Here is a 10,333-nt window from a genome sequence, read left to right on the forward strand (position 1 = left end):
AGCCCATCTTCAATTGTAATGCGTGCCTTCAAATACATAGGACAAACTTCTCAAAACGGGGTCAAACCCAAGCCAGGTTCAGTCAACCACTCGGCGACTACTTACATTTTCCTTCAGCAAATTGCAGGAAACGACTATGTGTAACAAACCGTACTACTTGCGAAACATTGTACAATACAAACATGAGTATTTCGAACCTAAAACACCGGCAGACGAACACACCAGTCCAGTTCGCGGATTGAGTCAACAGAGAGTACGAAGAGCAACAATATCAATGTAATTGCCTCCACCCTGATTAAGTCGGTACATCAGACGCGGCAACAATTCACATTGCATACATGTGCAGCCAGCTCGCGGAAAAGCAATTTTTTTAACACGAGAAAGAGGCTCCGCATGCTTATCACGCAGCACTTCCACGGGGAATGGGTCTCATCACCATAAACAAACCTAGCATTTGCTGCTACCCCAGCATGCGGCTTTAGCGTTTTGTTGGCGCCCGCAAAACGGCAGACGAAGTAGGTGTCTTAGGCCGTGTTCAGACTGTTACCGTAACTGTCGTACTAACTTTAAAAAATGACGTCATTTCACGTCTCAGTCAACCGAACTGGGTGACAGGACTTTTTTTTTTTTTTTTTACGTTCATAGATCACGATATGGCTTTTGCATCGGTAGTCGCAACATATATCCTAAAGCGCTGGACACATGTACGACTAGTTCACGCGATTCGCATGCGACTGCTCGTTACGATTGAAGCGCTGGACACATGTACGATTTGTACACGCGATTCGCATGCGACTGATCGTTACGACTGTCACCACGACTAGTCGTACGCGTGAATTTGAGACACATGACCCGATGAGTGCATGCGATGCGCCGTCGGCGTCGCTCCGCACACCGTTTTTGCTCCATGGTCAACTACGACTATCGCTGAGCTGAATTTGTAGATTCCGCTCGTTTAATCGCAAAAAAATGGATAAAGCAGGCAATCGTGAAGCGTTTCCTGCCTTCGGAAACAGTTCGCGCACACGCCGGCCGCGCCTGCCAGCTCGGACACTCAGCGGCTCGAACCGGCGCAGACCACGGTAGCAACCGCTTGTCGCTGCTCTTCTGAATCAATCTGATCGTAAAAATGAAGTTCCACATGCGAGAAAGTAGGTGTTAGTGTGGTGAAAAATTGTGCTTGGGATTGTTATCAGGGCTTATTTTAAAAGCGGCGATCAGATATCTGCCGCGATGCAAGCGTATACGCTGACCGGCCCCCGCGGCGCGCGGCGGGCGGTGCGCCGACCGGTCGAGAGACGGCAATACCTGCGCGGAAGCATCGAAACAGGCTACGCAGATGTTCAACTACGACGATCGCTGAGCTGAATTTGTAGATTCCGCGCGTTTGTTCGCAAGAAATTGATAAAGCAGGCAATCGCGAAGTGTTTTCTGCCTTCGGAAACAGTCCGCGCACACGCCGGTCGCGCCTGCCAGCTCGGCACACTCAGCGGCTCGAACCGGCGCAGACTACGGTAGCAACCGCGCTTGTCGCTGCTCTTCTGAATCAATCTGATCGCTAAAAAGAAGTAGCTTATGCGAGAAAAGGGATGATAGTGTGGTGAAAAGTTGTGTTACGGATTGTCATTCGCAGTTACACAGATAGCGGCAATCAGTGGCGTAGACTTCTTATTTTTCCGGGGGGGCAGACCTGGAGTGCGCCTCGAAGCAGCGAAGGGAGGGGGCGAGGAAGCGGTGGGGGTCCCTACGAGATGACAAGTCATCACCCCGCTACAAAGAGGCTACCACTAATCATCATCATCATAATCATCATCATCATCATCATCATAAGGGGCACCTGCAGCAGTGAGGGCCTTTTACATTGTGTCGGCTAACTACGAGATGTCCCCAAATAAGACGTCCCGCAAATCTATGAACCGTGAACTTCAGCGGTTTGACGCATCCAGGAGAAATTTCTTTGAATACGTATTTTACTGGTCACATTTATTTAAAAATATTGCATGACTGAACCATCAGCACAAAAAAACGAGTCGATTTGTTTTTCTTTTAATGGGCAGTTCGGGGGTAAAAAGAAAGGGACTCGAGAAAGGGACACGACAGGGGCGCTACGCGCTGCTATGTTCATTTCCGTTAAGAGCCCCCGAAACGGGTGTGACTTTGGCCACTCATTTTTGTATTCGTGTGTGTGTTGTGCCAGAGCGCCCGACACAAATTCGCTGCACCTGGCGACGTGCCGATGGTGGGGTTGATTCGCGCTTAGGTCAAACCGCCCGCGTCAGACTGCCGCGACTTGGCGGGAAAGGCGCCGCCGAGTCTGCTTTCCCTTTCCCATCGCGACGGCTTTACCAAATCATGCCTGGGACGAACTAATCCCCGCAGACACGCAGCAAGTAGCGCCTGGAGACGCCGCCGCAGAGTCGCCTTTCATTTCCCGGTCGTGGCAGCTCGGCTGACGCAATCGCTTCGCCTCCATTCGCGAGATTCATAATGCGGCCAGTGATAGCTCCGACTGGAGGCATTGGAACTGCACGCGGCTGCAACGGAATCCTGGGGGTATAAAACCAGCCCGGAAGCAGCGGTGGTGCGGCGGCATCTCATCGAAGGCCCTGAGTTGAGCAGTGCTATCGCGCTTGTCTTAGCCATGTAATGCTCTGGCTACCTTTGTATTTATTGTGTATAAATGCTGCTTCAAATAACCGTCAGCTCGGCTACTTCGTCGCTATGGTCTGCGCCGCGTCGATAGCGGACTGGGCAGGGCAACGTCGCAACAGTAGTGACTGAGCTGGGATGGCCCAGTCCCAACAGTGTATGTGTTTTGGAGGCTTGGAGCGGGTATCGCTCGCAGTCGACGGCCGCAGTGCACCCAGTTGCTGCCGGTGCTTGGCAGCCGTTACAGCACTGTCCAACTGCTCTGGCGTGCTTTGTGACCTCGAAAACAAAGTTTGCAGACAGGCTTTTGGGAGGCGTGATAGCTTGCACTGACGTCACTGTATTCACGTGTTGGTGCGTTGGTTGCACAGTGGAAATCTGCAGCTCCTTTTTCGAGAAGCGCTGATGAAGCTGAGAGCTATCGATAAAAAATGCGGTGTCGTCGTTATGGGCAAGCAACATGTTTTACGAGACGTTCCAAGACGCGAGCTAAAGGTAAAAACCCAACGTCTGGCGTTGGCGTTCATCATATAAAACGGCCCTCTCACGAGGCCTTCCACAGTGGGAGCTTAAACTCGGCACAAGTTGCTAGCGAGGAGTGGTCGCCCCGCCAGTAAACAGCAAATGAAGGTAGGGGAAGAACAACCACCGAAATTCACCGTCGTTGTCAGCTTCATCATTACACGGTGGCATACATGAGAAGCAGCGCATCGGGTCGCCATTCGAAAGCAAAACACTCCTCCAGCAGAAAGATGCCAGCGCGGTTCGACAAAATATGCGAGGCGAAACAAGGCGTCACACCGTTCGACTGGGCATTATGATGTCCGATTAACAACCCACAACCTGCACGGTGGGGCGATATACTCACTTGTAAATGGACACCACGAGGACATAGTCCTACCAAACCTGAGCAAAAAGTTTCAAAACGGGAGCCTAATGAAACCATGTGGTTGACACAAACCATGCAGTCAATTTGACGCGAATCACGTAAACTAACTGCGACTGTTTAAATGAGCGGTTCCTCTCACGAAAGGACTCCAGAGCATGACATGCATCCATGGAAACTGCTTAAGACCGGAAAAGAGCGACTTGGGTGCTCGTAGTGCATGCACTGTGAGCAGCCCCCACCGCTTCCCCTAAAACAATTTGAATGAAGCAAGCCGAACGACGCAGCTACGCGTTCCCAGGCCGCTCAGTTGTAAACAAAAATAACTGCTCCAATCAACAGGTGCCGTAGAAACAGAGCAACTGTGGCCGCGCTTCCCACCGGGACCTAACCACCTCGTTTTTCCCTTTTCACCGCGACCCCTTAGCGAGCGACCGCCGAAAAACGCTAACAGCGCCAAACAAGGACAGGCAAAGGAGAGAGGTGCCGTTTTCGTTGCCTGATTTTACCATCCCAGCGCCACCGCTAAATGTCCGAAACTCGTACACGTGCGTCCAGACTTGAGTTTGTGATAGAACTTGTTTGCACTGCTGTACTCATGAGTGCATGTACTCACGAGTGCATGTACTCACGAGTGCAAGCATAAGTTCTATACTCACGAGTAGTGGACTTACCCCTGTACTCATCGTCATCATACTCACTTTTTTTATTCTGGGTGTGTACTCACTCATCATCGTACTCATTCGTGAGTTTGAGTACAAATGAGTACAAATGAGTGTACTCACGAGTGAGTGCGCCGACCTATGCTCTCGACAAAATGTCGCTCTGCTGGCGTGCTGCTGAAGCCAAGCTATGGTGGCTAGAAGGGCCACCCTTCTTGCCACCATAGCCAAGCGCAGCGCTACATTGTTGTCAACAATCCGCACACTGAGCACGTCTAACTCACCGTGAAGAAAAACGACACGGCCCTGCGTTTCCCCCTGCCCATCGGGAGGACTGAACTGTCTTTCAAGATCCCAACCCCTGTTGTAAACAATAGTTGGCAGACAGGACGGCAAACAGTCCGATGTCGACGGGCGCAGAGCCGAGCCAAGCCCTTAAAAAAAATCCTCAGCGGGGGCCGGAGGGGTCTGTGCCCCCCCGTAAAGCCGTCCGGGGGGGGCACGAGCCCCACTGCCCCCCCGTAGTTGGCGCTTCTGGCGGCAATCAAATATCCGCCAGGATGCTAAGCCTAAAGTTTCCAACACCCGAGCCGACCAGAGCAACGCACGCCGGTTGCGGGAGGTTGGGGCTCAGCGGGCTCTCATTGGCTGTGGCCTCACGACGATGGCAACGATGGCACGACTGCATCTGGCTTGCCAGACGCACGTCGTGAGCCTCCTCCGACCAGCGATCGACGCCAAAACGGGTGAACTGATCAGTATCTTGTCATGCCATGCTCACCGAAGCCTAGCTTTGAGCAGCTAGCACACTATGCTGCCGCACGTCCCCACTCGGCACCATCGCCGAAAGGTACGCAGATTGCTAGCTCCGCGGTATTCAGATACTATGTTACAAACATGCATGCCCTGACTCGCACGAATCATAAGCCAAATCCCCCCAAAGGGAACAATCAAGGTCGTCTGGACGCCTGCCCCCTCAGCCCTTCGCGGCGATGAAGCAGCTCATGCTCACGCCACTGGTCGGCGACTTTGGCTAGTTTCGGTTTCCGAAATGGTGGCGATCCTAGCGGCACGGTGCTGCGGCGTGGCCCTTCCCTTTCCCTCAGTGTTTCTTTCTTTCCACACCGTCAACGCTTCCTCGCCTCCTCACGCATGCGCAACAGCTCACCGGCGCCAATATTTTTTTTCTTTCTCTCGGCGCGCACGGCGGGCCAGTTCGGTACGTGCGTGAGCGAGCCGGCGTGCGAAGGATTGCGCGGGTTGCCTAAACGCTTCCACGGGCGGAAAGTTTCGCTGCATTATAAAATACATTCGAATGTATTCTAAATATGGGGCAGCGGAGGAAGGAGTGTTACCACTCTTGCGCAGCTCTGTGGTGCAGCAACATAGGGCGGTACAGTTCGACCAAGTTTCTCGCCTTCTCCAAAGACGACAGGTAAGCAAATTAGCTTTGTACAAGTTATAGTGAACTCCTTAAAGGCCGACTGATTGCACTCTTCTGTTTTCAAAATAATTCGTGCATGTAACGTGAAGTTAATGAGACATGTCACTCGTCTTGGAGTGGAAACTAATGTGCAAATATATCCCAGCTGTGCAGGTACGCAAAGTTTTAGTAGAAGTAAACGCGTCTTTGGCACGCACACACTTGCTCGCAAGAAGAATTCGTGGTGGCATTGCCGTTTTTTGATGATTGCCTTAGTAACTGCTGGAACGTCGATTCAGTATACTTATCAAGGTATTTTTTGTTGTTTCGTGCAGCAGGTATGAGTCTAGGTTTGGGCCCCAAGTCGAGGACGGTTTGCGACTTCATTGGACGTTTCCTCCGGTGACTCTCCTCAATCCATCCAATGTCATCACGACGCACCTGCTCACAAAGAAGGCAAGCTCAACTGTACGCGCTTCTTGCCTTTCATGGCGTACCTACTACCACAGCGATTGGTGGCATGGAGGGGCTGCGCCCTAAGCATTTTTTCCTCTGCCGTCTTGCTCCAAAACGTATATTTGCGGCGAAACTACTGCCAAGCGTTGCTTCAGAGCTTCGAAACATCTGACGTAACTCCGCGGTGTTCAATGCGAGTCGATTTTCACATGAAGCAGTGGAAGGCCAAACCGAAATACATGCGTTGTCTGCAGCCGCCATTGCAAGCGTTTCGCTCATTAAAAAATAAATAAAACCAAGTAGCATTGTCGGCTTTGCTGTTCAATCTAAACTGCGCGCCCGCGCCTTGTCATCTCATCGCTAATGGGTTTGGTGTTCCATAGTTCTGAAGTTAGAATGATCATGCCGTATCGGACAGGATGAGATAAGAGGCGCTGCCCAGACACGAGTTAGAGGGTAGCTTGTAACAACCTGGCCGATATCTGCGGCTTAAAATACAGGAAAGCTTCTTTTTTTTCTGGGTGTCTTCTCCCCCCCCCCCTTCCCCCCCCGCTTTCCCTCCCACCGCCGGTAAGCAGACTGTTAATTTACGCGCCATTAAAAGAAAAGACGGGTGCGTTCGATTTGTGCTCTGTGTTCTACGACGTGCACATGGTTGGGCATTGTTTTTGTACGTAGATATAATCCAGCAAAGAGTGTCTACAGTGCGGTCATTGTGTTGCAACAGTTTTTTATGGCTGTATTTTGTTGGTGTGAACATGATTTCTCGGAAGTGTATGCAGGTTAATGGGCGGGTCAACGCTTTCTTTCAGAGTTTGCGTTAACTCGCCCGAAAGGCAGGGCTTGAAGCATACGTGTGCGTGCTTTCTTTTAACATATAGATTCCCAATTATTGTGTCTCTGAACTGAAACGAATTTTTTTATGTCTAAAGAACATTGCTGTCTCGAGGTGAGCCCAAGAAATAAGTATACATTGACTGGAACTTTCAAGTTCATTTCTTCTCCCGCCGAGGTGTGCGCGAAAAAAAATCTGTGTAGGGACTAGAACTTTCGAAGTTCTTCTTTCGTAATCAAGTATTGTGTACCTAAATGTGTATTCATGGCTGTAACTTTTGCGCAACTTTAGACGGAGACCGATACAAAAAGGGACTCGAAGACCTGTACCTGTCACCGTGTAAAGTTGCGCTAAAGTTACAGCCATGAATTCAGAATGCCAACTAGCCCGCCTAACCGTGTTATTGTAATTGTGTATGTAGCACGTTTTTTCCCTATTGTACAATATTGTATGCCTAAATTTGCATATGTCATATTTTTGCTTAGTCCAATACTGTGTACATAAAATGTATGTGCAATATATGGGTGTAGTACATGTGTTTTCATGACTTCGAATCAAAGACGTCCTCATATGAATTTTGAATAAATGCATAGCAAAAATAATGTTTGTGTAACACTCCAATTATTATCGCCACAAAGACAACAATTCGACACCAGAAAACCTACTATTACCTACATGTTTTCTTCTTTCAATTATTAAACACGTTACTGCACACATAACAAACGACGGGCGGCGGCCATTTCGAGTCATCGGCGCCGCTCGTCCAACTTTCGCGCCTGGTGCCATTGCCGAGCGGCCCATGAGGCAGCGACCGGCGGCAGACGCGAAAGTTGGACGAGCGTCGGTTTCAGGGGCCGGCGCGCGGCGGCACGTCCTGGCTGCCGCGGGATAAATGACGTCAGCAGCGTCCGCGACGTCAGCAAACACCCTTTCCCCCCTCGCCACTCGTTGCCATGGCGATTAATGCAACGTTTCTCAGAGGCCACGTACTACTAGGGGAGGATTTGGCGCTGCTGGCGCGAATTACGTGGGACCACGGTGGATGCGAGAGAGGCCGCCCCGTGCTCACGCCCGCTAACTTGCTCGCCGGGCGCCGCAAGAGGAGGCCGAGTTTAAAAAAATTTGTAGAAGGGTAGTAACTACATTGGCGCAGTAACACAAAGCAAATAACTCCCACTTCCTTCCCCTCCCCCATAGATTCCTCTCCATTGCCACAGAAAGGTGTGGTGACTGCGCCGCGTGCGCGCCCTCACTCGTACAGCTCACTATCCACGTAATGTGTTGTCAAGTTCTGACTTTGGTTTCGTAAATAGTTCCCCGAGGGGAACAGGGCTGAACCCGACGGCAGTGCAATGACGGGCCAACCCGCGGCACCGGAGGAGCAAGCCCCTGCACGGCCCCATCGAACAAAAATTGCCATAATATCCCGGATGCATATAGCAACCGTATCAGATATTAAGCTGATAAGAACAGGGTCTACATATTGATCTTAGCCAAAAGGCCGAGAAGCGATGCTAGAGCTGGGGGCGGAAAAGCACCGCCATGCTGGCAGGCCAACGACAAAGGCTGGTGGAGCACATGGCAGCACTCAAAACTGCGAATACATACGGTAATTTATGCAAACTTGTTTTCGTACATCGTAAATACAAAGGTCACGTGCGTAAGGTTTTAAATTCACTGTACTACTATAGTTAAGCACTTCGTCCTAAGTTGAGAAAAAAGCACCGCACAGAAAATCCGCAGAAGCCTTGTCGGAGCAACGCCCTTTAGGCAACAGCAGGCCTACGGATGTCACCCAACTCTAATGGACGATGTAGGCCTTGCGCTCGCGATTGAAAAAAAAAAAAAAGCCAGAGCATCAAAAGTCAAACCCTGGGTTTAAAAAAAAATGTCGTTTCAAATCGCGCGCCATCAGCTGCAAAGGTTTCGCACAACATCCGACAGATGGCGACGAGTGTACTGGCCAGTAGGAAGACGCAGTGAAACATCCCCCTCGCAAGGGGCACGATCAAATGCAGAGCATTTCCGGGGGCGCACGACGTTAAGTAGTTTGCGTTACGTTAATGTTGCTGCACTTGTGGCAACTGCTGACGAGAGAGCGCTTGTCAGCAGTAATTTGAATGAATCAACGATATAAGGCGCGTTCATAGCGTCCCATTCTGTGTCGGCTTTGTGGCGCAGTGGTTAGTGCACCATGTACATTGCGTTCCGCCCGCAGGGTCGAGGAATCGAAACCTGGCGCCAGATAGTATTTTCTTTTTATATAGTAGGGACAACTACGGTGCGGACTACGGACGTCAACGCGGGTGACATCGTGAGTTACTGAAATGCTCTGCATTTAAAAAAAAGTTCAAAGCAGTAAAATGGAACTCTACAATCGCTTCACAAGGAAAACAATGGTAAAAGGCAATGAGGGCTATTCTCTCGAAGGCGTTTGCTGGGGTCCAACGGATGTTTTCGAAGTTTGCGCTGTTCTTAGATATGGGGCAGTTGCAGCGAGGACGCTTGATTTTACATTCTGGACATTGAACTTCGATTTGACCTTGTTTGCTCTCTCTCTCCTTTTCTGTTTCGTTCTTCAGATAAAGCCAAAACTATTTTTTCTACACGACTAATATTGCAGAGGTAGTGTTCTAGCACTAAAAAAACTCGTGAAGTTTTAATGTAGATACAACCAGTTGAACATGTCGTGCATAGAACTTGCACCAATCTTACATTACACACGCAATGTGCGAATTTCAAAAGGATTTTTTTTTTTTCCACTGACACAAAAAGAGAACCGAGAGGGTTACAGCATGGTTACAGCAGTTTAAAAAATGAGAGAAACTGGAACTTGAAATTATCATGCCATCTTTGTTCAACCGGTATTTTCAAGTACTGGAAAAGATTATTCAAGGCAGTTTTCTTCACTTGGCTGCAAATTCAGATATATAATTAATGTTAGGATTTCAGAGGAGTCCATCAACGAGCTAACTAGTTCTACTTTAAAATTTTCAAAAATAGGCTTTTAATGATGACATTTTATACAAGCCTTCAAACATATTAACCAGAGTTTATTTGTGAAACGGATCGCATAGTACAAAGCTACATTATTAGAACTTTGGTACAAGGGTATATATAGTTAACGATATTTTTTTTTGGTATGTGGATTCAGTTAGTGAGATTGTACTTTGACGATAGAAGACAGTTCATGTCGATAAATGATGTAACATCATGCCAGAACAAGATAGTTTTTGGAGTACCCCAAGGTGGCATCCTCAACCCCATGCAGGGTGGTAGAAATTAAAGGCTTGAATACTCTTGAGCTGAATATTTTCAATTGTATACTTACGGCTCCAGAAGGACAGAGGACAAACCTTTACAGGAACGTGAAAACTTGGGCGAGTTGGGGATGCATGCTGAGCCACGGGAAAATTATTTAC

The 10,333-nt window shown here is 49.4% G+C and overlaps 1 non-coding gene across 1 annotated transcript; it reads right to left on the bottom strand.

Annotated features, from left to right (window-relative positions):
- Positions 1–8,233: 8,233 nt before the first annotated feature.
- LOC144154014 (U2 spliceosomal RNA) lies at positions 8,234–8,424 on the bottom strand. Its single transcript, XR_013319435.1, has one exon. It is a non-coding gene; the product is annotated as a U2 spliceosomal RNA (small nuclear RNA).
- Positions 8,425–10,333: the final 1,909 nt, after the last annotated feature.

Source organism: Haemaphysalis longicornis, unplaced genomic scaffold (genome assembly GCF_048455015.1).
Source record: "Haemaphysalis longicornis isolate Haplotype H1 unplaced genomic scaffold, Haemaphysalis longicornis Haplotype H1 scaffold_9, whole genome shotgun sequence".
Lineage (NCBI taxonomy): Eukaryota > Metazoa > Arthropoda > Arachnida > Ixodida > Ixodidae > Haemaphysalis > Haemaphysalis longicornis.